Source organism: Jaculus jaculus, chromosome 2, assembly GCF_020740685.1.
Source record: "Jaculus jaculus isolate mJacJac1 chromosome 2, mJacJac1.mat.Y.cur, whole genome shotgun sequence".
Lineage (NCBI taxonomy): Eukaryota > Metazoa > Chordata > Mammalia > Rodentia > Dipodidae > Jaculus > Jaculus jaculus.
This window is the reverse complement of record NC_059103.1, coordinates 42,208,278-42,229,893: the sequence shown is the minus strand read 5'-3', so window position 1 is coordinate 42,229,893 and position 21,616 is coordinate 42,208,278. Positions and strand designations below refer to the sequence as shown.

General features: G+C 48.5%; 1 protein-coding gene across 2 annotated transcripts in view; it reads right to left on the bottom strand.

The window, feature by feature from the left end:
* Zbtb7c (zinc finger and BTB domain containing 7C) overlaps window positions 1–21,616 on the bottom strand; it is a 405,924-nt gene that overhangs the window by 100,713 nt on the left and 283,595 nt on the right. The window contains exon 1 of one of the 2 annotated variants that reach the window (XM_045143822.1): window positions 9,960–10,285. The exons of the other annotated variant lie outside the window; for it this stretch is intronic. The gene's annotated coding sequence lies outside the window, so the exon portion shown is untranslated. Of the gene's footprint in view, window positions 1–9,959; window positions 10,286–21,616 lie in introns of those variants that run through there. 2 annotated transcript variants of the gene reach the window in all.

Below are 21,616 nucleotides of genomic sequence, written 5' to 3'. Positions count from 1 at the left end.
TTTTTCTACATACCAATAAGCAAACTTGCTAAGAAAAAAGTTAAGGGGAAGTTTTCATTCAGAATAGCTCCAAAGAATGTTAAATGCCTAGACATCAGCCTAACCCAGGAGGCAAAAGAGCTCTGTGATGAGAACTTTAAGAGACTGATGAGAGAAGCTGAGGAAGGCCCTGAAGACAGACACTTGCCATGCTCATGGATTGGCAGAACAAACTTTGTGAGAGTGGTTATACTACCAGAAGTGATGTACAGATTCGATTTCCATAAAAATTCCAATGATATTCTTCACTTACCTAGGAAAAAATAGTCCTAAAATTCATTTGGAAATGCACAAGACCCTGAATGGCTAAAATACTACTAAGCAGAAAGAACAATGTTAGAGGTACCACAATACTTGAGTCTCAGATTATACCAGAGTCATAGTGATACAGACAGCATGGTTCTGACACAAATAACAGACTTGTGAACCACTGGAATCAAACAGAAAATCTATAAATAAAGCCACATAGCTATAGTCACAGAAGTTTTGACAGAGGTGTCAAGAACATACAATGGGAAAACAACTTACAGCTTCTTCAACAAATGGTCTGGGAAAACAGGATTATTCACATGCAGAAGAATGAAATTAGATCCATATTTCTCACTTTACACAAAGTCAATATAAAATGGATCAAAGACTTAAAATAAGGCTGGGAATTACGAGGGGAACTATTAGAGGAAAACACAGGAAAACACTTCAAGATAGAGGCACAGGCAAGAATTTTCTGAAAAGGATTCCAATAGTACAGGAAATGACCCTAAGAATTGACAAATCAGATTACATAGAATCAAAATGCTTACAAACAGGGACTGGAGATATGGCTTAGCAGTTAAGGTACTTGCCTGCAAAGCATAAGAACTCTGGTTGCACTCTCCAGTACCCATGGAAGCCAGATGCACAAGACGACGCATGTGTTTGGAGTTTGTTTGCAGTGGTTAGAGGCCCTGGTGTGCCTATTCTCTCTGTCTACCCTTCTCTCTGTAATAAATAAATATATTTTTTAAATGCTTGTAAACAGCAAAGGAAACAATCATTAAAATGAAGAGATAGCCTACAGAATGGAAGAACATCTTGGTAATAATACTTCAGACAGGAGATTAATACTATGGATATCTAGGAGACTGGAGATAGTTCTCAGTGGTTAAAGGTACTTTCTTTTTTTTATATTTTTAAATTTTTATTAACATTTTCCATGATTATAAAAAAAGTCCCATGGGGGGGCTGGAGAGATGGCTTAGCAGTTAAGCGCTTGCCTGTGAAGCCTAAGGACCCCGGTTCGAGGCTCGGTTCCCCAGGACCCACGTTAGCCAGATGCACAAGGGGGCGCACGCATCTGGAGTTCGTTTGCAGAGGCTGGAATCCCTGGTGCACCCATTCTCTCTCTTCCCCTCTATCTGTCTTTCTCTCTGTGTCTGTCGCTCTCAAATAAATAAATTTAAAAAAAAAGTCCCATGGTAATTCCCTCCCTCCCCACCCCCACACTTTCCCCTTTGAAATTCCATTCTCCATCATAGTATAAAGGTACTTTCTTGAAAACCCTGATAACCCCAGGTTTGATTCCCCACTATCCACCTAAAGCCAGATGCACAAAGTGGTGTATGTGTCTGGAGTTCATTTGCAGTAGCAGGAGACCCTCCTGCATTCAACTCAAGGATCCAGAAATTCCAACTCAGGGCTTAGCCTTGTGCTGCCTCTCTGCTTAAAATATGCCAGAACAGTAACATTTTCAGCTGGGGAGATGGCTCAGCAGTTGTTGTGTGAATGACTGACTGAATGAATGGTTGTGTGAGTGAATGACTGAATGAATGATACTCTGGGCTGCTATTAGACATACTAGTAGCTCTGGTAAGGAAAGCTCTGGGGAATTTAAGACAAGTGGGTAGGACGTTGTGGAAGGAGAGTAAGAGGACAGAGACACCAAGTCAAGCTCCACCTTCTTCCGGTTGTTTGTGCAACCAGGCCAGCCAGGACAGCAATAGTGGATGATGCGCAGGACAGCAATGGCAGATGATCTGGGCCCTGTCCTCAAGAAGGATGACTTATCAATTAAGTGCCATCGTATAACTCCTGCACCTTGGGACAATTGTCCTTCGAGGTGTGGCACTCAGGATTGTCAGGGCTTCTACTCAAGAGCTCTGAATTATTCTCAGTGGAAGAATGTCCCTATTACAAATTAAATTTGGGACAATGCCAGACTTACTCCAAACAGTTCGGCTTGAATCCGCTGTGAGGAAACCCTTTGAAGAACCCCAGTCTCCCCTACTCCTCATCTCAAGAGAGGATATCTGAGGTGCCTCTGGGTCATCACCTCTGGACCCTAGCTGCCACTCTGATTCTCCAGCCTCCTCAGGTACCTGTCAGCTTTCTGAAGGCTTTGAAATGACCTTGTGCATCTGGTTTACATGGGTCCTGGGGAACAGAGCTTTGAACTGGGGTCCTTAGGCTTCACAGGCAAGCACTTAGCAGCCAAGCCATCTCTCTAGCCCCTCTTTGGTAATTTTCAAATGAGGTAAAGCCCCCGTACAATCTAACTCAGGTGTCTCTGTTGCGTGTCAGCCCTGTGGGGCTCAGAACAACGACAGAGCAGTCTTCTGATGCAGGTCTGAGATGCCACTGTGAGATGGAACACCAGCCACACAGAAACCGTGGAACTGTCCTGTAGACATTTGGACGGAAACTCAGGGAGGCGCTCAGAGGAAACCGCGGGCAATGCATGAAACCCCAGAAGTCCAATGGCTCTCGAGACGCCTGTGGCACATGTGACTGAGCTCACGTGAGAATACTTTGGGTGCTGCTTCCTTGAACAAATAAACCCTTAGAAAATAAGATGGCTGCTGAGTGTGGAGGAGCCCACCTGTAAGCCCAACATTTTCAGGAGGCAGAGGAAGGAAGACCGAGAGTTCAAGGACAATCGATAGATTATTGCTCATTGAGGACTGGGAGACTGAAGTGATTGTTAAAGGCACTTTATGGTGTAATGAAAATATTTATGATTGATTATTGTGACAGTTGTATAATCCCATAAATATACTAAAAAGCTATTGGATTGTACACTTTAAGTGATTAAGTATATAGCATGTGAATTATACCTCAAGTCAGTTGTTATTTTTTTAAAGGGCTGGGGCGATGACTCAGTAGATAAAGTGCTTTGATATACAAGCCTGAGCACCATGGTTGGGGCTCTCCAGACCCCACATAAAGTCTGGGAGCTCTTGCAGGCTTATGCAATCCCAGGATACCATATCAAGATAGGAGATGCATACAGGAGCATTTCCCGGAAGTTTGCCGGCCAGGTAGCATGATGAACAGTGAACAACAATGAGACTGAGAGACCCTTCTTCAAAATCAAGGTTGAAGCCAGATATGGTGGCTCACACCTTTAATCCCAGCACTCAGGAGGCAGAGGTAGGAGGATTGCTGTGAGTTCAAGGCCATCCTGAGACTACTTAGTGAATTCCAGATCAGCCTACCTCAAAAAACAAAAAACAAACAAACAAAAAAACCAAGGTTGAGGGCTGGAGAGATAACTTAGTGGTGGTTAAGGCATTGACCTACAAAGCCTAAGGACCAGGTTCAATTCCCCAATAATCACATAGGCCAGATGCACAAGATGGTGCATACATCTGGAGTTCATTTGCAATGGCTAGAAGTCCTGGCAGGCCCATTCTCTCTATCTTTATCTCTCTCTCTCTCTCTCTCTCTTAAATAAAATAAAACAAGGTCGAAGGTGAGGACTGACACCTAGAAGTTGTCCTCTGACCTCCGTATATACCCATCCAGTGCATGCCTGTGCCTGAACTTCTGCATACACACACATGCACATGCATACACCCACGTACATGAATGCTAACAGTGACATCAAAACACGTCAGGTGTGGTGGGATGCCAGCACTCAGGAGGCTGAGGCAGGAGGATAAGGACTTCTAGATTATCTTCAGCTAGAACATGAGGATGAGACTGCTGGGCTGTATAAGGCTGTAGTTCAAAAACCCAGAAAGAAACAAAAAGTCTACAACAAAACAATCCTTAGGAAAGCTCTTCAGTTCTACCTGTACTTCTTCCCCAGAGTTTTTTTTTTTTAATGTTTTTTATTTATTCGAGAGAGAATGAGTGTATGTGCACACCAGGGCTTCCTGCCACTGCAAACAAACACTAGATGCATGCACCACTTTGTGCATCTGCCTTTATGTGGGTACTGGGGAATCAAACCCAGGCCTCCAGGCTTTGCAAGCAAATGTCTTTAATAATTGGGCCATCTCTCTAGCCCAAATCAATTTTTAAGTCTATTACTTTTTTGTGGGGGGGGGTAGGGTCATATTCTAGCCCAGGCTGACCTAGAATTCACTATGTAGTCTCAGGGAGGTCTCAAATTCACAGCGATCCTCCTACCTCTGCCTCCTGAGTGCTGGGATTGAAGGCGTGCACTGCCATATCCGGCTAGTTTTTAAATAATATTTTTATTCATTTGAGAGAGAGAGAGAGAGAGAATAGGCACACCAGGGCCTCTTGTTGCTGTGAACGAACTCCAGACACATGTGTCATTTTGTGCAGAATCAAACACAGACCAGCACGTGTTACAAGCAAGCACCTTATCTGCTGAGCCATCTCTCCTGCCCTTCCTTGATGTTTAAGCAAGGAGCTGGGCTCACTGTCCACTCTGTTGTGGCCTTTACCAGTAGCTTCATGAAGCCCAGTGAGCCCCTCTGTTAGTTCCAGAAACAAATGGACAGAACTGTCCAAATCCATAGATAAAAAACAAACCAGAGCTCTATGCATATATCCACTCCCACAAACAAGTGAGAGCTGCCTGTGTACATTTCCCACACACATGTGTAGGAAACACACTCACTGCTGGAGGCCAAGGCTAGTTCTATGATATCACCGGGAAGGGTCACGCGTTTGCATCTGGTTTGCAGCTAAACATGAAACAGCCCACGCAGAGTACGCACCATCTTCTTTGGCCATTTTTCAAGGTTGGAGTCTCAGAGCCGCTCCACTCAATGTGTTTGGTGGACAGATCATTGATTGACTGGTGACTGCCTGCTCCAGGGTTCCTGCTCTAGGAAGGGCAGGATCTGGCTGGCCAAGCTTCCCTGTCCCCTGTTCCCTGAACACACCGGCCCAAGGAAACAGCTCTTACCCTGACTGTGACTGGGTTGGGGACGCCTTCCTTCTCACTAGCGTGGGCTTCTGCAGCGTGGAGGGAGGTGCACAGTGAGGGTGAGAAAGATTCACTCTTTCTTAAGTCAGGCCTGATGGAGGAGCCTTCCAAGTGTGAGGGCAACAGAAAAGAACTGTACTTATTCTTGCCTAGCCCCAGATCGAGAGGCACAGGGGGAAAGTGAAATCATGCTTCAATCTTGACTGTCATCCACCAAAGATAAACTCCCCCTTCAAAGGAATTACTCATCACACTCCATCAGGGTACCTCCGGGTCCATCAGCATTCAAATTTATTAAGCAATGACATGCAGAATGGATAATATCAAAGGCTCATCTCATCAATCCATTCCTTACTTTTTTTTTTTTTTTTTGCTTAGTCATGAGGAGTCTAGCAAGTTAAAAAAAAAATCTAAACAAAAACTAACAAGCACACATACACACACCAAATCACAAAAAGAAAGCCCTTCGTGGCAGCATGGAAGTTGCAATGTGACTGGTGGCTTCAGAAAGGAAAAACACGATCTCTGACTAATAAGGAGACTCCAAATTGCTCTTGGCAACCATCTCTCAACCTGATTCCCCTCCCTCTATTCATCTCTACAGTTCCCAGCCAAAGGAAAACACACCGAACAGCCCTCTCCCTGGCCCAACCTGTGGGGCTGCACAGCTGAGCAGGGCTGAGCAAACAAACACCCCGATGCAATTATACACCTGTGTAATTGCTGTAAACACGGGACACCCACTTGGGTGTTCGCCGCCCTCATCAAGCCAATCAGCCCAGTATTAGGAGGAAAATGCCTGTATTCTGGCAGTGGGATATTCAAATGAAACTCAATATGACTTGGTGACCTCAAATCCAGATTTTTTTTTTTAATATAGAAAAGGAGGAAAATAAGGGACAAGTATTTTCCTTGCCAGTATGCAAGGAGTTCCGCAGAAGACGCTCCCAGAGCATCAGCTACCCTGGCAAGAAGTTCAAGGTGGGCGTATCAGCTCTCTGTCCTCCCAGAAGTGACAGTCCATGTTATGGGTAGTTATCTCACACCCATCACACCACTCAAGATGGAAGGAGAGTAACAGGACAGATCTTGAAGTATTTGTGGCTGCTCTGTCTCACACATCCATCTAACATCCTCATATCAGGAGAGATATGTCTTGTCATCTAACACAGAGAAGGACCAGAGATTCAAGACATGGCACCAGATGCGAGTAAATACAGGAGTTTTTAGATGAGCCCAGAAATCACCATGGCAGGGCCATGAATGGCCAAGAGAGCCAGACCTCTCGTCCTAGCTTTGCTACCGAGTCCTACGACCATGGGCCAGCTCCTGCGCCCCTAGTAAGTTCAGAGGTTTGGAGCTGTACGCGAGCATGGGACATGCCATCCTAGCCACTGGGGAACGTGGCTGATGTGTGAGGAGCATGATATACTGGGGCAGTTCTTAGGCAGTCTGGCAGTACTCCAAAGAGGGGCCAGACCTCTCAGAAGTTGTGCTGGGTCTCCTGTGATCTCTAGCTACCATGAGCCAAAACTACAGGCTTACTTTGGAACCCACAATCACATAGCCTAAACAAGCCATCGGAACAGCAGGGCTCAACTGGCTTCCTAGGCACTTGAGGCAAAGACTGATTATACTGTGAGCATTCCAGTGTCCCCTTGAGCCCTTGTGACTGCGACACAGGGACAGCTGCCATTCCAGCTCGCACCACCGCCTTCCTTCCTACCTTCTCCTATCCCTCCTCTCCACCCAGGCCTCCTGTTGCTGCTTCTCTGGCATGCCTCTGGGGTATCTTCCCACACACAGCCTCAGCGGGTCCACTGAATCCCAGTGAGGGATGCGCATTCCTGTTACTACTCCTACTGACAGAGGCTGACTTCATTTAATGATGGGTGCCTAGTACTTAGCAGCATGCCTGGAAACACACTGTGGGCAATGCAATAGTTGTTGAATAGCTGACTGGTTGCTTAGAAAGAATCTAGGTTAAAAAGATAATGCTGGGGCTGGAGAGATGGCTTAGCGGTTAAGGCGTTTGTCTGCAAAGCCAAGAACCCAGGTAAACCAGATGCACAAGGTGGCACATGCATCTGGAGTTCATTTGCAGTGGCTGGAGGCCTTGGTGCTGCCATTCTCTCTCTGTCTGCCTCTTTGTCTCTCCCTCTCTCTCTAAAATAAAACTAAAAAATATTTTTTAAAGTTAATTCTGGGCTGGAGAGTTGGCTTAGCCATTAAGGCACTTGCCTGTGAAGCCTAAGGACCCAGGTTTGATTCCCCAGTACCTACGTAAGCCAGATGCACAAGGTAGTACATATATCTGTAGTTCAACTGCAGTGGCTAGAGGCCCTGACATGCCCATTCTCTCTCCCTTCCTCTCTCTCTCTGTCTCTCTTTGTCTCCCTCTTTTTGCTTGCTGTCTCCCTCCCTCTCTCAAATAAGTAAATATTTTTAAAAACTTAATTCTATGTTAACACTTACACACTATTCTGTATTGTAATAAAACTATGACAGTGATTTTTGTCCCTTCAACTATGATGTAAGAGTCCAAAAGAAGTGGGGTACAATGGGTACCTTTGAATTCAGGCTCCTGGACTGCTTCTATAACCATTTTGAGTCTGTTTCCTCATCTGCAAAGTGGGCTAATGATTCAAATCTGACCTGCCTAGTAGATTACAGGAGTTGATGTGTGCCAAGCCGAGTCTGGCACGGAGTGTGGTCTCTAGATGACACACCCCTTTCTTCCCACCTGGCCTTCTCTGCTTTCTCTCTCCCACGCTCAGCTCACGGGGCGGAACAAGCCTTTGTTTTGCAGCCTCCAAGCCTTTGCTCTTTGGGTCTTTCTACTTCAAGTCTCTGCCCCCATGTCACATCACCTTGTCACCTCCCTCTTGAAGCCTTTCTTGAACCCTTCCAGCAGTCAATGAGGGACCCTTCTACTAGCGTCCTGGGCTTCACTTACAGCTAGGCAAGGCTCACCTATGAACTTATCCATCTGCCCATGTACAGGTGCTAGGTGCCCCTGGGTGGGTAGAGTGGGGAAGCAGGGGTCGGGGTAAGGTAAAGGAAAGGAATGCAAGGTCAAAGGAGGGTTCGACTTCAGTCCTTTGTGCATTTTTCTAGAAGGGCTCAAGAAGGTCTTGTAGGACTCAAATCTATTGCTGTTAACAAGTTCTGCCACCTAAGTGGAGGCTACAGGACCTGGTTGGCACATGTTCTGAGCAAGGGGCTCTGGATTCCTATGCCATCTCTACGTGAGTTGAGAGAACTCATCCCACTTTCTGGGCCTCGGTTTCTTCTCTGTAAAATGAAATGCATGGAGGTGTCAGGGCTGCCTCGCTGGGTCCTTAGCTGGTGGCTTAGAAGAGCTAAGGCAGCAGCATGTTGGAAATGCCACAGCCGCAGACAAGGGCACAGGTTTTTTTTTTTTTTGTTTGTTTGTTTTTTGAGAGTGGCTTTCTTAGGGGACATACAATGGTGGCAGTTCCCAGGCTACTGTGCACTCCTAGAGATCCATCCCATGACCTAAGCCTGGAAAAGACTTAACTGGTGAGGCACCGGGAAAAGTAGAGTTCCAACTTGAACCCTGCAAGTTCACCCCAGTCCTTCTCTCCCCTCCCCTCCCTAAAATCTCTGTCTAATGGAAAACTGCCTGATGGTTTTGATCACTTCCTTTACATATTCCAAAGTCCACAGTTAGAGAGGTTGGAAGGGGCCTGCCCCCAAATGGCTTGTGGGACTGCGAAGAGCCCACGGCCAAGCTTCTAAAGGAAGGAAAGAGCGGCTCCTGCCCACTTGTCCGTGGTGGGGGCAGATTCCAGTCCTGAAAGCAGAAGCAGCTACGGTCACAGCGGCATGTCCAGGAGCCATCACCGCGCAGCACTCAGGGCTCTGGTGGGCAATCCTTTCAGAGTCCTGACTGGGCCACGTCCCGAGGCTGCGGCTTCCTGGACACAGGTCCCCGCGCGAGGTGTGAGCTCACGGACCTGTCCCTCCTCCTCTGCCAACTGGGCTGCAAGACCCCAGCTTGACTCGCCTCCCCGGACAGTTAGCGACGCACTCATGGAGAAGGGCACCGGTGGTCCTCCGTCCACCCGGCCATGCGACCTCCACTGCCCCCGCCAGTGCGCTTAGCATCGCCTGCCAATGCTGCTCTAATTTCTGCCCACATCTCAGGAGGCGACTTCTGCCAAACTGTCATGGTGTCACCCCCACCCCTAAGTTTTGCATCTGAAGCTCGGAGAGACGAAGTTGCTTTCTCTCTCTTTCTTTCTTTCTTTCTTTCTTTCTTTCTTTCTTTCTTTCTTTCTTTCTTTCTTTCTTTCTTTCTTTCTTTCTTTCTTTCTTTCTTTCTTTCTTTCTTTTTGAAAGACAATTTAAACTAACAATGTTTTTGCGCCCCTGCCTTTGTGAACCCCCTTACTCTCCTCAGCCTCTAAGGGGGGCTGGTAGGAGGACAGTCTTCCCCGGGGAAGAGCGACAGGGGCCGCCGCAGAGTTCCAGGCTCTGTCCGGGCTTCCTCGGGGGAGCGGGGCTCCGCGTCCCTGCAGCCGGCGAGGGTTTGAAATGTCCCACGGATGGACAGACGGACGCCGCGTTCCCGCCCGCCAAGCCACTCCGCGCCCCGAGGCGTCACAGGGTCCCCTGGGCGGGCGCCGAGCCTGAAATGCCCCGCCGAGCTCTCTCCCCGAAGGCTTCCAGCCCCGTCGCCTTCCCAACCACCCGGCTCCGGGCTCCCCGCGAGCACATCCCGCCGCCAACCCACCTGGCCGCCCCGGGGTCCTGAGCGCCGCGGGTTCGGGGTCCGGGTCCGGGGTCGCGAATGCACGCGGCCGCGCTGCTCCCGAGCCTGCCTGCCGCAGCAGCAGCAGCCGGCGAGAGGTTGTCATCGATTCGCGCCCGGCGAGTTAAGCCATTCCAGGAGTGGTTTGCAGCGAGCACTCCACCCCTCCCTCCAACCAGAAGTCCTTGGCAGGCAGCCCCTTGCCTCCACCTGTACTGTTCAGCGCGGGACAAGGACCGGTTTCACCCGTGGCCTTTTCGGCTCCACTTTAGAGCACGTAAACTCAGCTCTCTGGGGAAGGGAAAACAGAAATGAAAGCAAGGGACGGGCCGAGTTTTTTTCTTTCCTCCTCTTTTTTTCTCCTGGCTTTTCTCCCCCTCCCCACATCTCTAATATTTCACCAAATGCCTTACCACTTATCTCCAGGCAAGGGAGGCTTTTTATTATTATTGTTTTATTCAATTCCGTGTGTCTGTGTTTTATTTTTAGAGGCAATTTTGTTTCCATTTGCCTGAAACCTGAGCCCAGTAAAATTACTAGGATTATATGTTTTCTCCTTAAAGGGTCGTCATTGTAACTTAACCAAATCAAATATTGCACAGCCGTCATTCAAGCGACAAAAAGGAGGTGCAGGTGGGGAGCATAGACCTGCAGGAGTGGGGGGCATAGGAACTGACCCCAATGCGTCTAAGGAGGGGCCACACACTGCCACTTCTCCCCATCGTGGGACACCCACTTCACACAGACTGCCTCAACGCCAACCAGGGATTCTAACCATCCCACTTGGGGTGACCCAGCACCCACTCCCCAGCCTGTCCTTCAAACCACACCCTTTTATAATAAACTGCTAGATGGGAGACTGGCCGGTTATTGTCAGGCCTCTTTCCCCTGGAACTGTGTGGGTCACCTGGGGAAAATTAACTACTGAACAGCTGGCTCTTCTCAGGAACGGGGGAGGAGCCAGGGGAGGGAGTCCTTCCCGTTGACTAGTTGTCCCATGTGTCACCAAGAAGGAACACAAACCACAGGAGACCACGAGATGCTTGGCCTTCCATGGCTCTGTAACTCTCCCAAGAACAGGCCACAAGCCTTTGAGTGTCCCACTGCCAAACGTAAGTCCCAATCTACAGTGGCTCGCAAAGAGCCAGCACGGGGCCTGTGAGCTACAGAACCCCTGAAAAATGCTCCCACTAAAGCATTGCCGCCTGAAATCCAATGCTCATGATTCGTTTCTTCTTGGGGTGCACCCTGCAGAGAACCCCCACCAGGTGGGCAGGTCAGATGACTACTGGAAGGGTCTCACTGTGGTTCTCCAAAGAACTGTCAAAACCCAGACTTCCCCGACAGCCTGGGAAGTGTTTGTCACTCCTGCCTACAGCGTATGAAAGCCCAAGAGGCTGGGTGAGGGGAGAGAAGTTAGGGCACTGGGGAGCAGTAGGGAGGGAGCACCATATTAGGGAATTGGGTGATGAAGGAAAGAAGGGAGGATTTCATCAGAACACGTGGTATCATCATCATCTTCATCGCCATCAAAAAAAAAAAAAAATTACTTCCAGAATAGCGAAGCCAAAGAATGAAGTCAATCCCTTTGTTCACAAAGTCACTAAGTATCTGATCAAGGTAGCTCTGCTCCATTCCCAGATATGTGCAGGTAAAAGTGCTGACCAAGGTTCTCCATGGAGTTGGTATCGACCCAGTAATGTCTTTTGTACACTCATCCAAGACGTTTGCCTCAACAGCCACAGGTTGGGTGGCTGCAGTGGGATGCACCCTTGAAGCCTCTAGTCTAGGGGTAGGTAAAGCCCCGGTGTGTGTGGGGGGGGAGACGGGAAAATGCAGGGTGTAGGGCATCCAGTGCAGTATCCTAAGGAACCCATGTGCGAAGTGGCCAAGGGCCCAGAACAGCTAGAAGGCAGGCTGATGTGGACAGGGCTGGTGGTGGTGGTCGGGGGAGGTGAGCCAGTCAGGTCAAAAGTTTGTGAGCAGGAGGGTATGTGTGGGGGTGGAGGGGAGTGAAGGCCTCAGATGGAGTTATGGGGCAAGGAGGCAGCTGGCTTGGCTCAGAAGGTCCTCTCCGTGGGTCAGACACCAGGCAGGGGAGTGGGGGCTGTGAGGTACAGCCAGTTTAGAGACACAGCTTTCAGTTCGGGGCAGGGCCTGCTTTGGAGGGTCAAGAAGATTGGGACACCTTTCAAAACCAGCTGGAACAGGCTGTGGGCAGGGGGGCTCTGGGGAGGGCAGAGGTGACTGGCCCAGCCTGTCGCAGGCAGCTGGCTCCACAGCCCCTCCTGCTCTGGAAGGAGTGTCTGGCTGGGTAGACCACTGGGAGGGGCCAGAGCCACTGATATTGCAGCCAAGAGCCTAGGGGAGATCTGGCCACTGTCCAGCCCACCCGCCAGCCAGGTCCTGCAGTGGACAGTGAGTGTCCTTCCTCCTTCCCCCTTAATCACTGCGTGTGCCCTGCTGGGACACTCCCTTCGGAATGGCTCCGGGCAAAAAAATGGGGAGCACCACCCCTTCAGCCTCCTTCTGTGCCAGCTGCCTCCTGGGAACAAGAACATAAAGGCAAGTCAGAGAGGGTGGGGTCGGGAGAGGGGCACAGGGAGGCTCCCAAAGCCACCTACGGAAGGAGCTCTGGGCAGGGCCGACTCTAGACCTGTGATTGTGTGTTTCCTTCTAGGCTGGTTCCTCCCTCCTCCTCCTCCTCCTCCTCCTCTTTCTCTTCCTCCTCATCCTCCTTGCCCTCTGTGGCCCCCTCCCTCTTACTCACCCAGCTCTCCTGCTCGCTCTCTCCCCCCACCAGCTCATGTCTACCTCACTCATGCCTTCTCAAGTCAAGTCAGAGCACTGGGGAGCAGGCTAGCTTCACAGGCGCCCTGACTCACCTCACACTGGCCCCCAATCCAAGTTCACCACAACCTGGAGGCAGGAGGGCTTCTACCTCAACCCACAGGTGTGGTTCAGGGTGTGCAAAAACCTTAAGAACATGAGCTGGAGAGATGTCTTAGCAGTTAAGGTGTTTGCCTGCAAAGCCAAGGGTTCAATTCCCCAGGATCCATGTAAGCCAGATGCACAAGGTGGCCATGCGTCTGGAGTTTGTTTGCAGTGGCTGGAGGCTCTGACATATCCATTCTCTCTCTCCCTCCCTCAGTCCTTTTCTCTCTCTCCATCTTTCTGCCTCTCTGTACATATCTCAAATAAAAAAATAAAAATAAAGCTGGGCGTGGTGGTGCACGTCTTTAATCCCAGCACTTGGGAGGCAGAGGTAGGAGGATCACTGTGAGTTCGAGGCCAGCCTGAGACTCCTTAGTGAATTCCAGGTCAGCCTGGGATAGAGTGAGACCCTACCTCAAAAAACCAAAAAAATAAAAATAAAAAAAAAATAAATAAAAATATTAAAACAAAAAACCCTTAAAAACAAGCATGTTATTGTCTCACCAGAAAGCTGGGCAGGGTCCCTTGTCACCGTGATGTGTGCATGTACACAAACATTACCCGCACGCACACGCACATGCACAGAGCTGGGCTCACCTCTGAGCTGTGCATCGAGTCGCCACACTAATATCGACAGATGGTCTCCTCCCTCACTAAGCCACTGCTGCAACACCACAAGGCAGATTTCATTGCTTTCCCATCTTACTGGTTTGGAAACTGGGGCTCCAAGAGGTCTTACAACTTGCTTAAAGTCACACTGCGTAATACATCACACAGTCAGTCACCACACCCTGATCTTCAAGGCTCTGGTGTCCAAAGGCCGCACTTGGGTTCAAATCATAGTTCTCTGCCCAGTTTATACTAAGGCGTGTGGCTTGGCCCACACATGCCTTGGTTCTCCACATGCTAAACAGGAGAGAAATGCCCCTTACTTACCCCAGAGGGTATTATTACCTAGGAGGAGGCAGAGATGAAGTTGGACTTGAGTAAGCCTTCCTAGCCTTGGTACTGGGGAGTGTCACTCAAGCCAGAAATAAAAGCCATCCTTCTGCCTCCCTGTCCTTCCTGCCTCCACCCCTCCCGCAGCCAAACCTCCCATCAGCAAGTCTGTTTCCATAAGAGATTACAAATCTGTTCTATTCCTGCCACCACTTCCTAGACTATGTCCCCAGCCTCTCACCTTGTCTTCTGCAACGTCCTCTTAGCCCATTTTCCTGACTCCTTCTTGTTTTGCTCCTCAGCTCAAGCAATCTGCTTAAAACAGGAATTTGGTGCTGGTGGTATAGCTCCGTGGTAGAGTGTTTATCTAGCATGTATGGGGTCCTGAGTTAAAACCCTAGCATGGAAAATTGTGTATGTGAACAATATGTATGTGTGTGTGTGTGTGTTATTGGGTCATGTCATAGATCTTCCCAATACTCTCTGACTGTTCATCAAGGCCGACAAGGCAGAGAAAAAATCTCAGCTTCTCTCTAAACCGCCTACCCCCCAGCTTCCCCAGTCCTGACATGGGCATACAGGACACATTCCCACTCCTTCCTGCTGTGGGCCTTGGCTTTGATTCCTTGACCTGAAATGTTCTCCCCCACCTCACATTTCACAGAAACGTCACTTCCTCAGTCACAGCTTTCCGGATGCACAGATAAATTAGGAGCTCTCCTTCCTGCCTGTCCTCTGCCTCGGGCCCTTGATCAAAGCACTCTGTCACTTACATACTTTATTTTACTGATGCTTCTGATGATTGCATTCTTTGAGGTCCCTCCTCTAGAATGGAGGCTTCCTGAAGACAGGGGACAATGACGTTTAACTGCTTCACACCTGGACACGGCAGGCCCAGCTGCTGGGTGGAGCAGCAGAGAAAACTCAGAATCTGGGAAACAAAGGGACTGGGTCTAGTCTTGGCTTTGCTACCCACAGGCTATGCCCTGGAGGATGTCCTGTGCCCTTGGTGATAGAGATATCAAGTGCCTCTCCAGATTCTCATCTTCATTCATCCTCTGCAAGTGGAGACCACGGTTAAAATGATGAGCGAGAGCCCTTCCACACAGTGGGTGCTCCACACTCGGGCTTCCCTCTCCCCCTGCAAGAACTCTCGCAAGTGGACGATGACCAGAAGAGAATGCTGGTCCCATGCTCTGGCTACGGCTGCGCGAAGGCGTGGCTTCTCTTGGTTGGACCTGCTGACACTTTGTCTAAGACCTCTTGAAAGGACTGATGCGTTCTCACAGCCACGGTACAAGGTTTGGTATTATCCCATGACTCTATCCTGTTGCTGACAAGTCACACAAGCGTGGGAACTGAGCGTCTCAGGAGATAAGAACTAGCATGGCAATTTCCACCTCAGTACCCACTTCCTCCAGTATGTCAGCTCTGAGGGTCTGCACCTACGATGGCAAGAACTGGTGGGTACAAAGTGGTTTAACTTTCCAGCTGTAAGCATTCTAAGCCTTCTCTCTTTCTTCTTTCTCTCTTCTCTCTCCAGTGCTGAAGAGCCAACTCAGGGCCCTCTGCCTGCTAAGCACATTCTCTACCATTGAGCTATATCCCCAGCCCCAAACCCACCATCTTACTTGGTCTTCACAATAATCTATAAGAGTAGACCCCCACCGCAAAATGCTACCGTATCCTTTACAGACGAGGAAACTGAGATCCAGGGTAAAGAGAGAAAGGAAATGAAAACCCCTGGAGAACGTCAGACTTAGGGGTTTCTCTCTTTCTCCCACCCCTACCTTTCTGAGGCAGAGTCTCACTCTAGCCCAGGCTGACCTGGAACTTACTCTGTAGCTCCAGGATGACCTCAAACTCATGGCGATCCTCCTACCTCTGCCTCCCTTAGTGTCAGGACTAAAGGTGTGCACCACCACGCCCAGGTTTAGATTCATATTATCATAAAGTTTATATGAAATCCTTCCATGCCAGAGAAAATTCATGAAACAGAGGAGGAGAGGTTGCACGTAATTAGATAGATGGGTATTTGTGGCACAATAGAGTTGTTCTAACTCCCTGCCTGTCTGAACAACCCACACTGCGTTGCAGTCTTCACCTAACATCTTACCTTGAACTTGTTAGGAGTGCAACAAATGTTTAATCAAGTTTTGAGGAAGATGGATAAAACCCAGGGACTGGGAGCCATAAGCAGATGGTGGTACTTTCAACAGATTCCTCCTGAGAGGGGCGAGCCAGCTTTCTCCCACTTCTGGTCTGATCAGCCAAGACCTTCTTACTCAGAAGCCCCAGTGGACTCTGGTCCCAGCATGCCATCACTCAGATCTACTGGTTGTAGCTCCCTGAAATGCACTGAACATCAATTTGAAATAAGCTATTGCTGCTTAGCATCATGAGCAGAGAGGGAGCCACAAAGTAAACCTAAGCTCTGCTTCAGCAGTCCTTCACGGGGGCCACCCAGCTTAAAATCTGTTAGCTGCCGGTGCTGGGGGCAGACCTTGACGCTGCCAAACTTCTCCACTGCTTCAAGCATACAGTGGTCATAAAAAAAAAAAAAAGTGGAGCCCTGCGGCCATCTGGCTATGGGCTGGTCTGGAAGAGGAGAAAGAGGTGCTATGTCCCCACAGGGGAGGACTGGATATCTACAGAGCCTACATCCCACTTCTCAGGCACACCAGGGCCAGCCAGTGCTTGTCCCCAGGGCGCCTTGGAAGGGAGGTACTGAGTTGGCATTGAATGCTGGCGTGTTCACTCTGGGAGAAGTGAGGAAACTAACCATGCCAGGCACAGGAGCAAGGAGGGTTCTGAGCCTGGCTAGCTGCATGGTAAGCAGGAAGGGGAATGGGGTCCCAGCCCTCACACAGCCTAATGGCACTAGGCTCTCCGGGCTGTACCTCCTCCCAGACTGGATAGCACCCGGGGCAGGAGGAAGGCATGGTGACTGGCAGGAGCTTCAGCTAAGCCTGTCTGGGGCAGGGCTGGGCCTGTCGCTCGGAGAGCAGGCTGGTGGCCTAGGAGAAGAGGAGATTTGGTCTGTACCTGCCCGTCATGGATAGTGGCAGGAAAGGGGGTGACACCACCAGCTAGAGAGAGGGAGCCACGTCTGCTTACATCTCTCTTCCCTTCCTCTCCTTCCACTTTCCCTTCCTTCCCTCTCTCTCCCCATCCCCCCCACCTTTTCCACGTATACACTACCTACCCCCACCCCGAAACCGTGCCATGCTGGATCTGGCGGTAGCATGGTGAAAAGGTGCATATGACCTCCGCCTCCCAGAGCTGAGCTTCACGTGCAGGACGGAGCATCTGTGAGAATTCAGGTAGGCCAGCTCACTCTCTCACCTTAGCTGATCCCTACCCCGAGGGACTGGGAGAGCAGGAATTAGAGCTCCCATAAACAGCGAGGAAATGGGACAGAGGGTGGGGAGGTGACTTGCCCAAGGTCATCCTAGGAGCAGCCATGGAGCAAAGCACTTGTGATCCTGTCGCTGGCTCTATTCTCCCAGCAGAGAGGCCTTAACTCTCCACTTCTTATAGACACTGGTTTCTTTCTCTCTTTTTTTTAAAAGGAGCATTTATACCCCCCAAATTAAGAAAAGCTGAACTAAGAACTTCGACCTAGACAAATGAATTTGCCTGATATTAAATGAACATGTGCTGTGTGGGCAAGCTCCCTGGGGGTCGGGCTGGCCTGGCTGAGGTCCAACTCCCCAGCTACACTCTGGCCTTGACCCGCACTCCCTTGAGTAAATATGGGGAAAGCAGCCGGTCCCTGTGCATCTGTGAGGCCCCAGTGCAGGGTCAGGTTACTGGGATCCTTCTAGGCATAACAAATATCCCTGGGTATAAAGACAATGTCCTTGACCAAACTTTTGACAGGCAGGGCCTCTGAGGCCTCCTCTCTGCTAGGACTTGTGTTTGGCCTCTGTCTTGGGTCTGCTTAGTCCAGTTTCAACAAAAATCTTGCTAAGTTTGGGAGAGAAAACCCCACCCCGCCTCTGATATTGAATCACCCTGGCCTGCCTTTAGCAAGAATCCTATTATGTTCTTTTAGCAAGAATTTGATGTCTTAGAATTTTCCATCCACAATACTGAGTCCTCCACCATAACTCCTTCCTTGTCCTTGTCTTTAAAGCTCACCCTGATCTCACTCTCCTGTTGCAAGTGGACTCAACTAGAGGATAGATACCCCTACTGTGATTGCTTCCTTAACCATTTTGACAACTGTATGAATAAACTTTGTCTTTAACAGCAGTGGTCATACAACTCCAACAAGATCACATTCATCACTGATTCCCCAGACTCTCAGTACCCCAAGTTTGCTTCTTTGAAACCTTGATCTACATTCCTGATGAAGTGACCAGGCGAGTCCTACTCCTGACCCGATGCAGTACTTTATGACACTCTCCACTGGGCACATTCAGGATATGTTTTAATCTTTAAGGTTCTGAACATGGTATCTAAGGCTGGGTTAGAGTCCCAGACCCCTCTGTTTGAGCACAAATCCTCCTGGTTGGAAATATCCTTGGCTTACCTCTGTGGATTTATTCCCTGACTCCAGACCAGAAATTCTCTTGGTGTTTTGAGAAGTCTGTGGTGTAGAACCTGGGTTGTAGTCCCAAGCAAACAGTGGAGGCTGGGTTAGAGTCCTAGGCTCTTTTGTTTGGGAGGGAGCATTAGGTAAGAATGTGGGGACTCCTGGATTGACCGAGCTCCTTTCTTAGAAGTCCTGCTGACGTTACTCTGCACGTCTTTGACACCAACCCTGTCCACTTCTTTCCTTGTTGGCATGATTAAAACAAGGGTAGTCTTGAAGTTCAGTGACTTCTCTAGGAATTCTCAGTGTGGATTCTGCTCCTCTTTCTCCTTTATCATCTTCAACTCTTTCATCTCTGCCATATGGCCCCTTGCAAGACCCCCCTCCTTCTATCTATCCCACCATTTTCTCCTCCCACTCTAGCCCTTAACTCCTCACAGGCACTTGAACTTTAGATCCGGACCCCACTGAGGCTCTCAAGGGACTCAAGGACCCCCAAACAGCTATATATTAGACCAAAAGAAAACCTCAAAGTCTCTTCCAGCCGGGCATGGTGGTGCCCTCTTTTAATCCCGGCACTTGGGAGGCAGAGGTAGGAGGATTTCTGTGAGTTCGAGGCCAACCTGAGACTCCGTAGTGAATTCCAGGTCAGCCTGGGCTAGAGTGAGACCTTACCAAAAAAAAAAAAAAAAAAAAGTCTCTTCCACAAGTACTAGTAACAAGTTCTAGCCTTCCTACAGAGCCCAACCTTAGCTCACTTTCTGTCAGAATTCAGTTCAGATGAAAGTGGAACAAAGACAAGAGGCAACTGTGATCCATAAAACAATGAAGCTTCTGTCATTGTTTACACACCTCACAGGCAGAACTTAGGAGTGAATACTATAATCTCTACCCGTGTCTGCGTGTGTACGCACTCATGTGTGTACACCGCAGCTGTGACATCCTTCTGCCTCCAAATGAGTCTATCAAATTAATTCACAAAACCCTCCTAGGATCACTCCATTCAAATTGGCTCAGCTATAAGTACCGTAGTCCCTTCTCACCCATGGTCTCACTTTTTGCAATTTTACGTTACCTGGAGTCAAATGAGATCAAAAAATATTGGAAAGTTCTGGAAATAATTCAACACGCTTTAAATTATTTGCAGTTCTGAGAGTTCCTTGAGTCCAGACACTGTGCCACTGCAACCACTGATCTGACGGAAGACTCTCATCCCAGGTATGACAGGACGGGAAGGCATGACATTTTGTCACGCTACACACCCTGGCATCCCAGGGACCCAACAGAGGTAAAGAGTAGTCTCACGTTACAACACCTTCCCTGGGTTGTTCACCTCAGATCATTTCGTCACGAAGGCATTGTTTAGTTTTCCATTCTCACAAGCAGACTGAGTCGAGTGCCATAAGGTGTTCTGAGGATGAGAGACCACCTTTCCCCATCTTAGTTTAGTACATTGCTAAAACTGTTCTATTTTATTATTAGTGATTGCTGTTAGTTCAACTTGACCTAACCATGCAAACACAGGAAGAATCAGAATATTTAAAAGTCTTGCAGGCTTCCAAGTTATGATCCCATTATCTTAAGTGCTGGTACAAATTAAGTATTCTGAAAACTTTCAAATATAGAAATGAATCCAAATGTTCATGAGTGTGAGAGCAAGTGTGCGTACACATGCGTGCCATGACACGCATGGTGAAGACAGAGAACAACTTCTGGGGTTGGTCCTCTCTTTCTGTCTATTTGACACAGTCTCTGTTGTTCACTGCTGCATAGACCAGGCTAGCTGGCCCATGAGCTTCAAGAATCCTCCTGGCTCCTCCTCCCATCATGCCATGGGAGCACTGGGATGAACGATGCTCACTATGGCCTCTGGTGTAAATTTATTTGAGTTTTGGGACTTAAACTCAGGCCATCAAACTTGCTTAGCGAGCACTTTTCCCCACTGAGCCATCTCCCTTGCTCATGTATTGAACATTTGTTTCTCTTCTTTTTATTTATTTATTTATTTATTTATTTATTTATTTATTTTAATTTGAGAGCGACAGACACAGAGAGAAAGTCAGATAGAGGGAGAGAGAGAGAATGGGCGCACCAGGGCTTCCAGCCTCTGCAAACGAACTCCAGACGTGTGCGCCCCCTTGTGCATCTGGCTAACGTGGGACCTGGGGAACCGAGCCTCGAACCGGGATCCTTAGGCTTCACGGGCAAGCGCTTAACTGCTAAGCCATCTCTCCAGCCCGTCTTCTTTTTTTTTGTCTTATTTACTTATTATTTGTTTCTTTCTTTATGATTTTTTGGAATCTATGTCTAACATGCATGTGCTATAAAAATAGTTAACAGGGTATTGTAGTTCCAGTAATGTTGCTGAGGCAAAACACCCATCCAGAAGCAGCTGGTGGGAGGAAAGGATTTATTCTGGCTTACAGTCTTGAGGGGAGGTTCCATGATGGCAGGAGAAAGCACAGCATGAGCAGAAACCAGACATCACCTCCTTGCAAGATCAGGTGGGTGACAGCAGCAGAAGAGTAAGTTTGACATGGCCAAAAGGGAGTTGACTATATTACCCCTAAGTCCATTCCAACAGCACACCTCCTCCAGCAAGGCTGCACCTCCCAAATTGCCATTAGCTAGAAACCAAGCATTCAAAACACATGTTTACGGGGGACACCTAATTCAAACCACCACCCAGGATAATAAGGTGATAGCTAGCTTTGCTTAACATCCTATGCAATTTTCATGAACAATCGAAGTATAATTGTTAAGAAAATGTATCTTGAATATAAGTGGGATAAAATTTTATGAATGGACTTTCCAGTAATAGTTATATTTTATAATGTCTTGCTAAAATAGTGTTTTAAATCATTTTTAGTAACTGGTAGCCTTATATCTATGCCAAATTAAATCAAGTAACAGATACTCAGTAAGTGGCTAGGTCCTTTCTTTCTTTCTTTCTTTCTTTCTTTCTTTCTTTCTTTCTTTCTTTCTTCCTCTCTTTCTTTCTTTCTCCTTTTTGGTTTTTTGAGGTAGGGTCTCACTCTAGCCCAGGCTGACCTGGAATCACTATGGAGTCTCAGGGCGGCCTCAAACTCATGGCGATCCTCCTACTTCTGCCTCCTGAGTGCTGGGATTAAAGGCATGCACCACCACACCCAGCAACTAGATCATTTCTAAAACAAATATACTGACTACTTGACTCCTTATCTTTATACAGGATAGAAAAAAATAT